Raw genomic sequence first — 10,924 nt, forward strand, 5'->3', positions numbered from 1 at the left:
TAACCATCTCAAAATTTTAAACTTTTCTTACAATTTTTTTGAAACAGAATATACCAACAATTAAGAGAAATTAGATTGTAAGAAAGTAGAGATACTAATCAGTATAATTGTGCAAAATAGAGAATGAATGTGTTATTTATAGTGGAAATTTTCATGACTATTATGAGTGGAATGGGAAATGTGATCGTTGGAGCATAAATCATAGAAAAAAATTTAAATTTGATTGTTATAGTGAAAATCGACAGTTGGACCGTCAATTTTTGAAGGGGTAATTTCGTTCATTTGAAAATCGACGATAGAACAGTTGATTTATTACTTTTTTGATAATTTCGTAAAACAAAATATTATAAAATAACATATGATTTTTTTAATAATTTTTCCTAATTTTTAACTTGAGAGATTTATCTGTCAAACCTAACTGTTGTATTTTTATTAAAAAAATCTTCAGAGTTATGACAACTCCAAGGGAATCTTTATTTATTAATTTTGTTACCCAACAAACGTTGGAGTGGGGATCCACATCATAAAATGAAAATTGAAATGGTTAATTTGTTATTTAACATACCCCGATAAATCTCTCTTTTAACTTTTAGGGTACAAACTTTACCCTAATCTTTGTCAAGAGTGTTCTATTTTCTCAAAACTTCAAACCCTTCATAAGAAGAAAATCAAATCAATTAGGATTTTGAGGAGGTTGAACTGAAGACAATCAATGTTGGTAGAAATGACAGAAAGTTGAAAAAGACAAAGTCAAAAAAAGTTGAAAAAAAAAAGGACTTTACCCTAAAGGTTGAAGAGTTTGAAACAAATGTTTATTTTTTTAAAGAGAAAAATCAAGATTTTTTTTTAGTATGGGTAAAAGTTGAGGGCATTTAGGTTAGAAACTAAGAGATGTCCCCTTCCTAAGGTTATTGGTTGCTCATTTCATAAGATTCATCGAGGGATAGATATGGCGAACGAAGACTCACTAAGGGTAATGATTATTATTTATTTTATCTTATGATAATGGGAGTCTTGGATTATAGGTTCGACTAGTAGGGGTGAGGCAACCGGCCTCTTAGTGAATCAAATCTCTCACTAAATCCCCCAGGAATATGCAATACCCATAAATCACACATACTAATAGTCCGTTTGGAAAATCCTTCGCATGGCTAAAGTCATGTCGAACTTGTTCAGTTTTTATAACTTCAATGTTTGGGATCGATAAGAACTCTTTTTCTTTGCCGATTCATTCAGAAAAATCAGTCGATTCTCTCGACTACCAACACTTAAACGAGGCTCCGCAAAATCACACAGTTCCACAAAAATAAAGTACAAACCGTAGAGCGGCAAGATGCGTTTCAGTTAGTTTGAGACTTGTATTTATGTTGTTAACGTGCACGACGAGGAAGCTTGAACTCAAGGCCACTAAGGGTAGTAATTTTTATCCTGACTTGAAAATGACGATAAGTTAGCGGATTTGGGTTGAGTTTAATCATGTTTAGGTTGTAATCGTATCTATTAGTCTAACTCGATTATTAAACGATCATGTTCAAGTTAGGGATGTCAACCCATTTAATCCGTTTAATTATCATGTCATTAACATGCCATGTTAATCTGCATACAACCTAAGGAGTTGATTTTGCTCTATATTTACAAATACTCGAAATTTTATGTAAGGTCAGATATAAGAGAAACTTGAGCTATTGGTTTGAATGCTTCTTCGTATGTTTCAGCAAATTCCCCTGCTTCATAAGAAGTTGGTGGAATATTATTTGCTTATTTCATTTTTCTACCCCTCAGTATAGGTTGAAAAACATTTATGGCCAAGGCCACAACCTTAAAGAAAGTGTTGGATGTATGGGTATCCTTTGTATTTTAGGATATAAAATGTTCTTTTGTTGGTTGGGATTTGTTTAATAGGGGTATTTCAAATATTTACTAAAATAAAAAAAAGATATATCTAATCACCCATGATTTTATTAGTAGAACAAAGATAACTATAAAAGACAAGCCTAAAAGGCATATTATCGGTTGGAAATTATCAGAGGAATTCAAATATTTAGCCAAATAAAAAAGGGTATGTGTAAATTACCCATATTTTTACGATAAAAACTTTTAAAATGTGAGGAATATATTATGTCAAAAAACACTTTCCTCGCTAAGGAAAGTTTCAGACACTTTATGGCATCCTAAAACATGATTCGATGCCACAAATGTAGATCAATTGTTTAAAAAAACTTTTAAGAAAAAATTGAAAAGAAATATGTTTTTTTATCATGACTTTTGATTTTAAAATTGAGAATTTGATGATCATTTGTTAGAGTGTATATTTTCCTCTACTCTCGGTATGTCATGCCCCAATTAAGTCTTGTGACCCTCTTATATTCTTATATTCGTAGTTCTCCCCTAATGGCAAAAAAAAGTAAGGTAAGCTGCTGTTGCATCCTAATAGGATCTAATCCTTTTATGTAAAAGTTGTTTGTGGCACATGGCCTCTTAAACCATGACTAATAGCTTGAATGATTGAAAACGCATAACAACTCACACATCAAATCCTGACCCCTAAGAATAAAAATTTGAGACGCCAACAATGAAGAATATCCATCGAGGATCACTTTTTGCCTCTATATATAAACCTAGTTCTTGATTCATTACAATCGGGATGACGGTCACAAGTATCTTAAACAAGGGTCAGGTTCAAGAGACAAAATTTTGTCCTATATGGGTAAAATTTTTAAAATGAGCTGATTTTTATTTTAATTTTTGAGAATGATCTCTATGGTGAGGGGATTATCCTCAATTTACAAGTTGAAGAATCTTGGACCATTGATTTTTACTATTAGTTTATAAGGACTTTTCATAGGTCAGAAGTTTCGAAATGAACTGATTTTTTGTGAGGAACTTCTTTGCCATATAGGATAGAACTTTGTCCACTGAAAGTTGTCCCTTAAATAAAGAGAATTTCTATTAATACAACAAAATTTACTTATAACACACCAATTTAATCTAAATAGTAGCATTATTTCAAAGGATTGTTGTGTCATAAGTGAAATTTGGTGTTCTAATAGAATCTTTCTAAATAAAAATAGCCTAGGCTTGACTACGAAATCATCCCAAATATAATATTAGTGTTCATCATGAGCATATGGCCTAAGATTTGCGCAAGCATGACCTATTATAAAGTCGAGAAACAATTATAACATGTCTTTCGTTATCAAATTGAGGTTACTTGAACATAAAAATATCAATTATCAACTATTCTTTCTAAAATAATTATATTGGACTAAAAACTTACTTCATTTTCAAAGATGCTTAAATTTGATTTGAAAAGTGGTCTTACAATAATTATTACAGGTTCAAATAATTTGCCATATTGGGAAGAAAAAGAAACTGTATCATTAAAGTTGAAATCTTCTTTTATAATAAATAATAAAGTATATAAAAGTGAGATGCCACTTGAATATTGTTGGATGTCTGATGTTACTAGAGAAAGATGAAACAAACTTCCCATAGCCATGAATCCTAGGGATCATCAATAACCTTAAAATAAATAAATAAAATAATGAAAAAGGTAAGTTCAAGGACAGTACCGACACCGAAAGATTATAGGATGGTGACACACGTTACAAGGAGGAGTTGGGAGCGTAAAGTATGGATGGTCCCACAAGTCACAATCAAAGTTGCAATGTGTTGTAGCCATTGATCTGGCCAATCCTTTGATTGTCTTTGGCATGAAAAATAATTTGATTGTGTGGTTCATGGTGCAATCGTAGGGACTAGTCTTATCCTAAATTGTGTGGGATACAAATATGATATCAAAAAAAAAAAAAAAAATCGATCAGATTTAAGATTTTCCATCAAGTGCTTGATATCAATTTGATAAAAAAAAAATAGTGGTGAAATCAAACAGTTCGGAGTGTAGGTCCATCAAGCCCGATGCATTTTGTGTTTTATTTTAAAATGTTTTGTGGGGTCCACATGAAACTTAGGTAGAAAATGATCAAAGAGTGCTGATAATCTTACTTGGGTACATGGCAACTCAACCGACTTATCTGAAATGACAGGCTCGGGAACTGTGATATAGAACTACAATTCCCCATAAAAAGGTGCAGTTTTGCATTTCGAGAAAAACACATCTACGAATTTTGAGCCTGTCACATCAGGTAAGTCGATTGAGTATGCCACATGCCTAAGTTAGATTATCACAACTCGTCACTAAAACTAACACGACTGTTACCATATGAAAAGGTTAATTTAAATTAATAATTTTTTATAAGAAGAAAATCAAGTTAATTAGGATTTTGAGGAGGTTGCATCGAAAATAGTCAATATTGGTAGAAATGACACAAAGTTGAAAAAGACAATGTCAAAAAAAGTTGAAAAAAAAAAAACGAAAAAGACTTTACCTTAGAGGTTGAAGAGTTTGAAACAAATGTTTATTTTTTTAAAGAGAAAAATCAAGATTTTTTTCCACTATAGGTAAAAGTTGAGGGCATTTAGGTTAGAAACCAAGAGATGTCCCCTCCCTAAAGTTATTGGTTGCTCATTTCAGAAGGTTCGTCGAGGGATAGATATGGCAAACGAAGACTCACTAAGGGTAATGATTATTATTTATTTTATCTTATGACAATGGGAGTCTTGGATTATAGGTTCGACCAGTAGGGGTGAGGCAACCAGCCTCTTAATAATCATATCTCTCGCTGAATCCCCCAGGTATATGCAATACCCATAAATCACACATATTAAATTAGTAGGGATAAACCATTGTGGGTGGCCAACGAGGAAGCTTGAACTCAAGGCCACGAAGGGTAGTAATTTTTATCCTAACTTGAAAATAACGATAAGTTAGTGGATTTGGGTTGAGTTTAATCATGTTTAGGTTGTAATCGTATCAATCAGTCTAACTCGATTATTAAACGATCGTGTTCGAGTTAGAGACGTCAACCCATTTAATCCGTTTAATTGTCATGCCATGTTAATCCGCATACAACCTAAGGAGTTGATTTTGCTCTATATTTACAAATACTCGCAATTTTATGTAAAGTCAGATACATGAGAAACTGGAACTATTGGTTTGAATGCTTCTTTATATGTTTCAACAAATTCTGCTTCTTCATAAGAATTTGGTGAAATATTATTTGCTTATTTCTTTTTTCTACCTCTCAGTATAGGTTGAAAAACATCTATGGCCAAGGCCACAACCTCTTTATGAATTATAGAAAGTATTGGATGTATGGGTATCCTTTGTATTTTAGGATATAAAATGTTCTTTTGTTGGTTGGGATTTGTTTAATAGGGGTATTTCAAATATTTACTAAAATCAAAAGGATATATCTAATCACCCATGATTTTATTTATAAAAAAAAAAAAAAGTAGAACAAAGAAAACTATAAAAGACAAGCCCAAAAGGTATATTATCGGTTGGAAAATATTTAGCCAAATAAAAAAGGGTATGGGTAAATCACCCATAATTTTATGATAAAAGTTTTTAAAATGTGAGACATATATTATGTCGAAAAACACTTTCCTCGCTAAGGAAAGTTTCAGACACTTTGTGGCATCCTAAAACATGATTCGATGCCACAAATATAGATCAATTGTTTAAAAAAACTTTTAAGAAAAAATTGGAAAGAAATATATTTTTTTTATCATGAATTTTGATTTTAAATTAGAGAATTTGATGATCATTTGTTAGAGTGTATATTTTCCTCTACTCTTGATATGTCATGCCCCAATTAAGTCTTGTGACCCTCTTATATTCATAGTTCTCCCCTAATTATTGAGTGGTCAACATGATCTCAGAGATTAGATTTATGGACAAGGGAAAGTCTTATGACCCTCTTATATTCATAGTTCTCCCCTAACAACAGAAAAAGTAAGGTAAGTTGTTGCTGCATCCTAACAGGATCTAATCCTTCTACGTAAAAGTTGTTTGTGACACATGGCCCCTTAAACCATGACTCTTAGCTTGAATGACTGAAAATGCATAACAACTCACACATCAAATCCTGACCCCTAAGAATAAAAATTTGAGACGCCAACAATGAAGAATATCCATCGAGGATCACTTTTCGCCTCTATATATAAACCTAGTTCTTGATTCATTACAATCAGGATGACAGTCACAAGTATCTTAAACAAGGATCAGGTTCAAGAGACAATTTTGTCTAATATGGGTAAAATTTTTGAAATGGGCTGATTTTTATTTTATTTTTTGAGAATGATCTCTATGGTGAGGGGATCATCCTCACAAAAAATCAATCCATTCTTTTAGCCTCAATTTACAAGTTGAAGAATCGTGGACCATTAGTTTTACTATTATTTTATAAGTACTTTTCATGGGGTTAGAAGTTTCTAAATGAAATATTTTCTGTGGAGGAACTTTTTTGCCATATAGGATAGAACTTTGTCCACTGAAAGTTGTCCCTTAAATAAAGAGAATTTCTATTAATACGACAAAATTTACTTATAGCACATCAGTTTAATCTAAATAGTAACATTATTTCAAAGGATTGTTGTGTCATAAGTGAAATTTGGTATTCTAATAGAATCTTTCTAAATAAAAATAGTCTAGGCTTGACTATGAAATCATCCCAAATATAATATTAGTGTTCATCATGAGCATATGACCTAAGATTTGCGCAATCATGACCTATTATAAAATCGAGAAACAATTATAACATGTCTTTCGTTATCAAATTGAGTTTACTTGAACATAAAAATATCAATTATCAACTATGCTTTCTAAAATAATTATATTGGACTAAAAACTTACTTCATTTTCAAAGATGCTTAAATTTGATTTGAAAAATGGTCTCACAATAATTATTCCAGGTTCAAATAATTTGCCATATTGTGAAGAAAAAGAAATTATATCATTAAAGTTGAAATCTTCTTTTATAATAAATAATAAAGTATATAAAAGTGAGATGCCACTTGAATATTGTTGGATATCTGTTGTTACTAGAGAAAGATGAAACAAACTTCCCATAGCCATGAATCCTAGGGATCATCAATAACCTTAAAATAAATAAATAAAATAATGAAAAAGGTAAGTTCAAGGAAAGTACCACAAGGAGGAGTTGGGAGTGTAAAGTATCGATGGTCCCACAAGTTGCAATGTGTTGTAGCCATTGATCTGGCCAATCCTTTGATTGTCTTTGGCATCGAAAATAATTTGATCGTGTGGTTCGCAGTGCAATCGTAGAGACTAGTCCTACCCTAAATCGTGTGGGATACAAATATGATATCAAAAAAAAAAAATCGATTGGATTTAAGATTTTCCATTGAGTGCTTGATATCAATTTGATAATAAAAATAGTGGTGAAATCGAACAGTTCAGAGTGTAGGTCCATCAAGCCTGATGCATTTTGTGTTTTATTTTAAAATGTTTTGTGGGGTCCACATGAATCTTAGGTAGAAAATGATCAAACAGTACTGATAATCTTACTTGGACACGTGGCAACTCAACCGACTTATCTGACATGACAGGCTCGGGAACTGTGATATAGAACTACAATTCCCCATAAAAAGGTGCAATTTTGTATTCCGAGAAAAATATATCTCTGAATTTCAAGCCTGTCACATCAGGTAAGTCGATTGTGTATGCCACGTGCCTAAGTTTGATTATCACAACTCCTCGCCAAAACTAACACCACTGTTACCATATGAAAAGGTTAAATTAATATTTTTTTTATTTTAAATTTCAAGTCCAAAAGTCAAGAATATCAGATAATATTCATAATGGTCCCATAATAAATATACAATTACGAAGTGAGAACAGATCAACTCATTAGTATTTTCCAAAAACATATGCAAATGTACCAAGTCTTAGTTGGAATTTAGTTTTTATTTAATATATAATATGAGAAAGAAAAAAATATATTTATATATAAGGTGAATACCACACATCCAAAATATTATACTAACATCAACGATGCAATTAATTTCCAAACTTAAAATATTGGGTGTTTAGTAGTTGTTCATTTGTAAAGACATGCATCTGAAGAAAAAAAACTATTTTTTTCATTTAATACTTTTAAAATCATATTTAAGTCACGATCACAAGAGGGCTGATCTGTTAATTTTTTTCTTGTACGACTCTCTCTTATCTATTGAAAGTGTTCTAGAGAGTCTCCGCTTCTTCTCTCTCTCTCTCTCTCTCTCTCTCTTTCTCTCTCTCCAAGTGTCACATCCAGAAAATACGTCATTATATACCTTACATGCATCACTTCGAGATTTTTTCTAAATGAGTCAAAAATTCAAAATACGACTTTTTTTAAAACAAATATTTGACTCTTCAATGGAGTAATGGACTCAGAAATACTAAGAATCATACATATCGGAATAACTATGTTAGAATTTGATACAGAAGTCGATTGAATTAAATGCTAAGACCTTATAAATAGATTGGTTGATTTTTAACCTATGCTTGATATCATTATGTTTACTCACTTGAGCTTTCAAGTGTGTTCGACAGGATCTTCTTTCTGATGAGAATATCGAATCAATGACATATGAATGGATGCATGTCAACTCTTCGTGGTCCAATTATCAAAGTTTATGAGATAATTTTTCCATCAAAATTTATGTGATTTTAGAATCTAATGGTATTATATAATTTGCATTTTTTCTAAAAAGCTTATAATACATATAATATTAATCATCAAAATCTACTAACTCATTATAATTGTTTATTATTTGAACAATAAAAATTCGCAAAACTAATCAATTTAATTCCAAGTTTGTTGATGATTATTAGTTTCCGGTCAGAAGATAACTTGATCCCTAGTCCAAAGATTGCTCAAATGGAGTCGAAGGTTAATTCAAAGATACTTAAAATTAGAACACATCTTGAACATTATATGTATAAGATATTATAATTTTCAAAAAAGATATAAGGTGACAAACAATATGATAATCGATCAATCAATAAATGAGACATGATTTGATTGTGAGTTCGATGCCCAGTTATGAACATAAATTCCTCAGGGGCCACCCTCACTTACCTGATTTGTGTGATTACACAAAATATCAACAATATGACTAATTTTTTTTATACAAATGTCAATATATGGGGATAATTAATCCATTAGTGTACAAATGTCAATATGTATTCGAATGGTATTACTAAATTACGAGAGATTTTTTCGTCATAGTACTCACAAACTCTCCAGTGCGTGCCCCGTCAAACTTTTTTTACATTAGTAAATCTTTTTCCTAAATTACCCTTGAAATATTAGTACAAATCAATTTGCGAAGTAAGTGGATTTCATTTAATAGAGAATCTAAAGGGAATAGAAATTCATGGAACCTCCGATGTATTATTGAATTAATAACAACAGTTTGCTCTAGGTGGGTCCCTTTGATTGAATAATCAATTGCTTTAATCACTACAGACTGATTTTCTTTGAAGATTAATTTGTCATGTTTTGGGAGCTTTCAATCGATTTCATACCAAATGTGTGAACGAAAATAGATTTCAAATATTTTCTCAATATAAAAGGCAAAATTGAACCCCACTAATAGGGGTCGAAACATGCTCTCCACTAGTGACGTGTCTTCATGAATACATACGTAATGGAGATTTTGATGGATTTGGGGGAAATCAAGGTCATGACGTCTAAAATGATTCTCATGAGGGTCACATGGACTGCAATAATAACATAGTCCATGTCAAAATTTTGGAGGAACCCTCTCCTTTACATGACATGTGGCGCTTCTTTGACATCGATATGCTCTTATAGATTAATGAAAATGACTTCAACACTATCATCATCTACGTTGTCATCTTATCAAAGACATTGAAATAAATTGGTTTTGAAAAGAAAAATCAAAGTTTTTTGAGTCATTTTTCTTTGGACACAAGACTCATGACACGTTCTTCGATCTCAATGACTATAACAAGTCATCACTATCTTATCTAAAAGAGGTTGAAAAGGATTGGGTTTAAAAAGAAAAAGAATAAAAAATCGAAGGTATTGAGGTCATTTTTCATTGATATGAGAGAAGACGAAGAAGGTATGTTATAGGTTTGAAAACATATGCATATTTCAATTATACACCTTTGATTAAAATATATATTAATTATTTTTTAAACTGAAAAAATACCTTACCTCGGTTTCATAACCTATCATGTTAACAGTATAGAAGAAAATGAGTCATGGTTGGAGTGACATCAAGATTGTACTTCATATCGTACATCCCTGACATATATGTTATAAAAATAGAACTTGAAAAAATTACTCTGAGGCACGTAGTAATCTACGTTGTCTTATAGATAACAGACGCCCCCACTTCGATTGAACACGAAGATGCAGATGGGTTGCTGGCAAACTTGTCTTCAGGATACAACAGAGCCCAATTCTAACATAACTGTATATTTCCTCAAAATTTGCACTATTTTAAGAAAATCTGTCACACAGAATCTCGGATACATAAATGCCTCTTTTTGTAGAAAATTTTGAATTAGTTATTTTAACAGAATTAATCTCCATAAATATATAACAATTATAAAAAATCACACCCATTCATAAATGGTTTTTGAATCTCAATAGGTATAAAACCTATTGGAACTACTAGGCACCTATTCGGATCAAGGAATCCATTAAGCACCCTTAGGCCCCTTTGACACTTTTCGGATCGGCCTTGGTGTCTATCCAAAATTGGACGGCCCTATTAAATATTTAATCTCTCTCTCTCTCTCTCTCTCTCTCTCTCTCTCTTTCTTATTTTTTATATATATATATATATAAAATTAAAAAGAATTATTAAATTTCCATATAACTTAAAGTTATTAAGAGCTCTCAAAGAGAGTGTCTTTGGAATGAAGAAAGAATTGAGAATAGGTTCTTATTTATAAGTTTAAAAATTCCTCCAAAACATTTTAAAAAGCAATATGGGATTTATAAAAATTTGAAAAAAATGAACTAAAAGAACTTTT

This window comes from Akebia trifoliata, chromosome 10 (assembly GCF_017979445.1).
Source record: "Akebia trifoliata isolate Shusen 1 chromosome 10, ASM1797944v1, whole genome shotgun sequence".
Lineage (NCBI taxonomy): Eukaryota > Viridiplantae > Streptophyta > Magnoliopsida > Ranunculales > Lardizabalaceae > Akebia > Akebia trifoliata.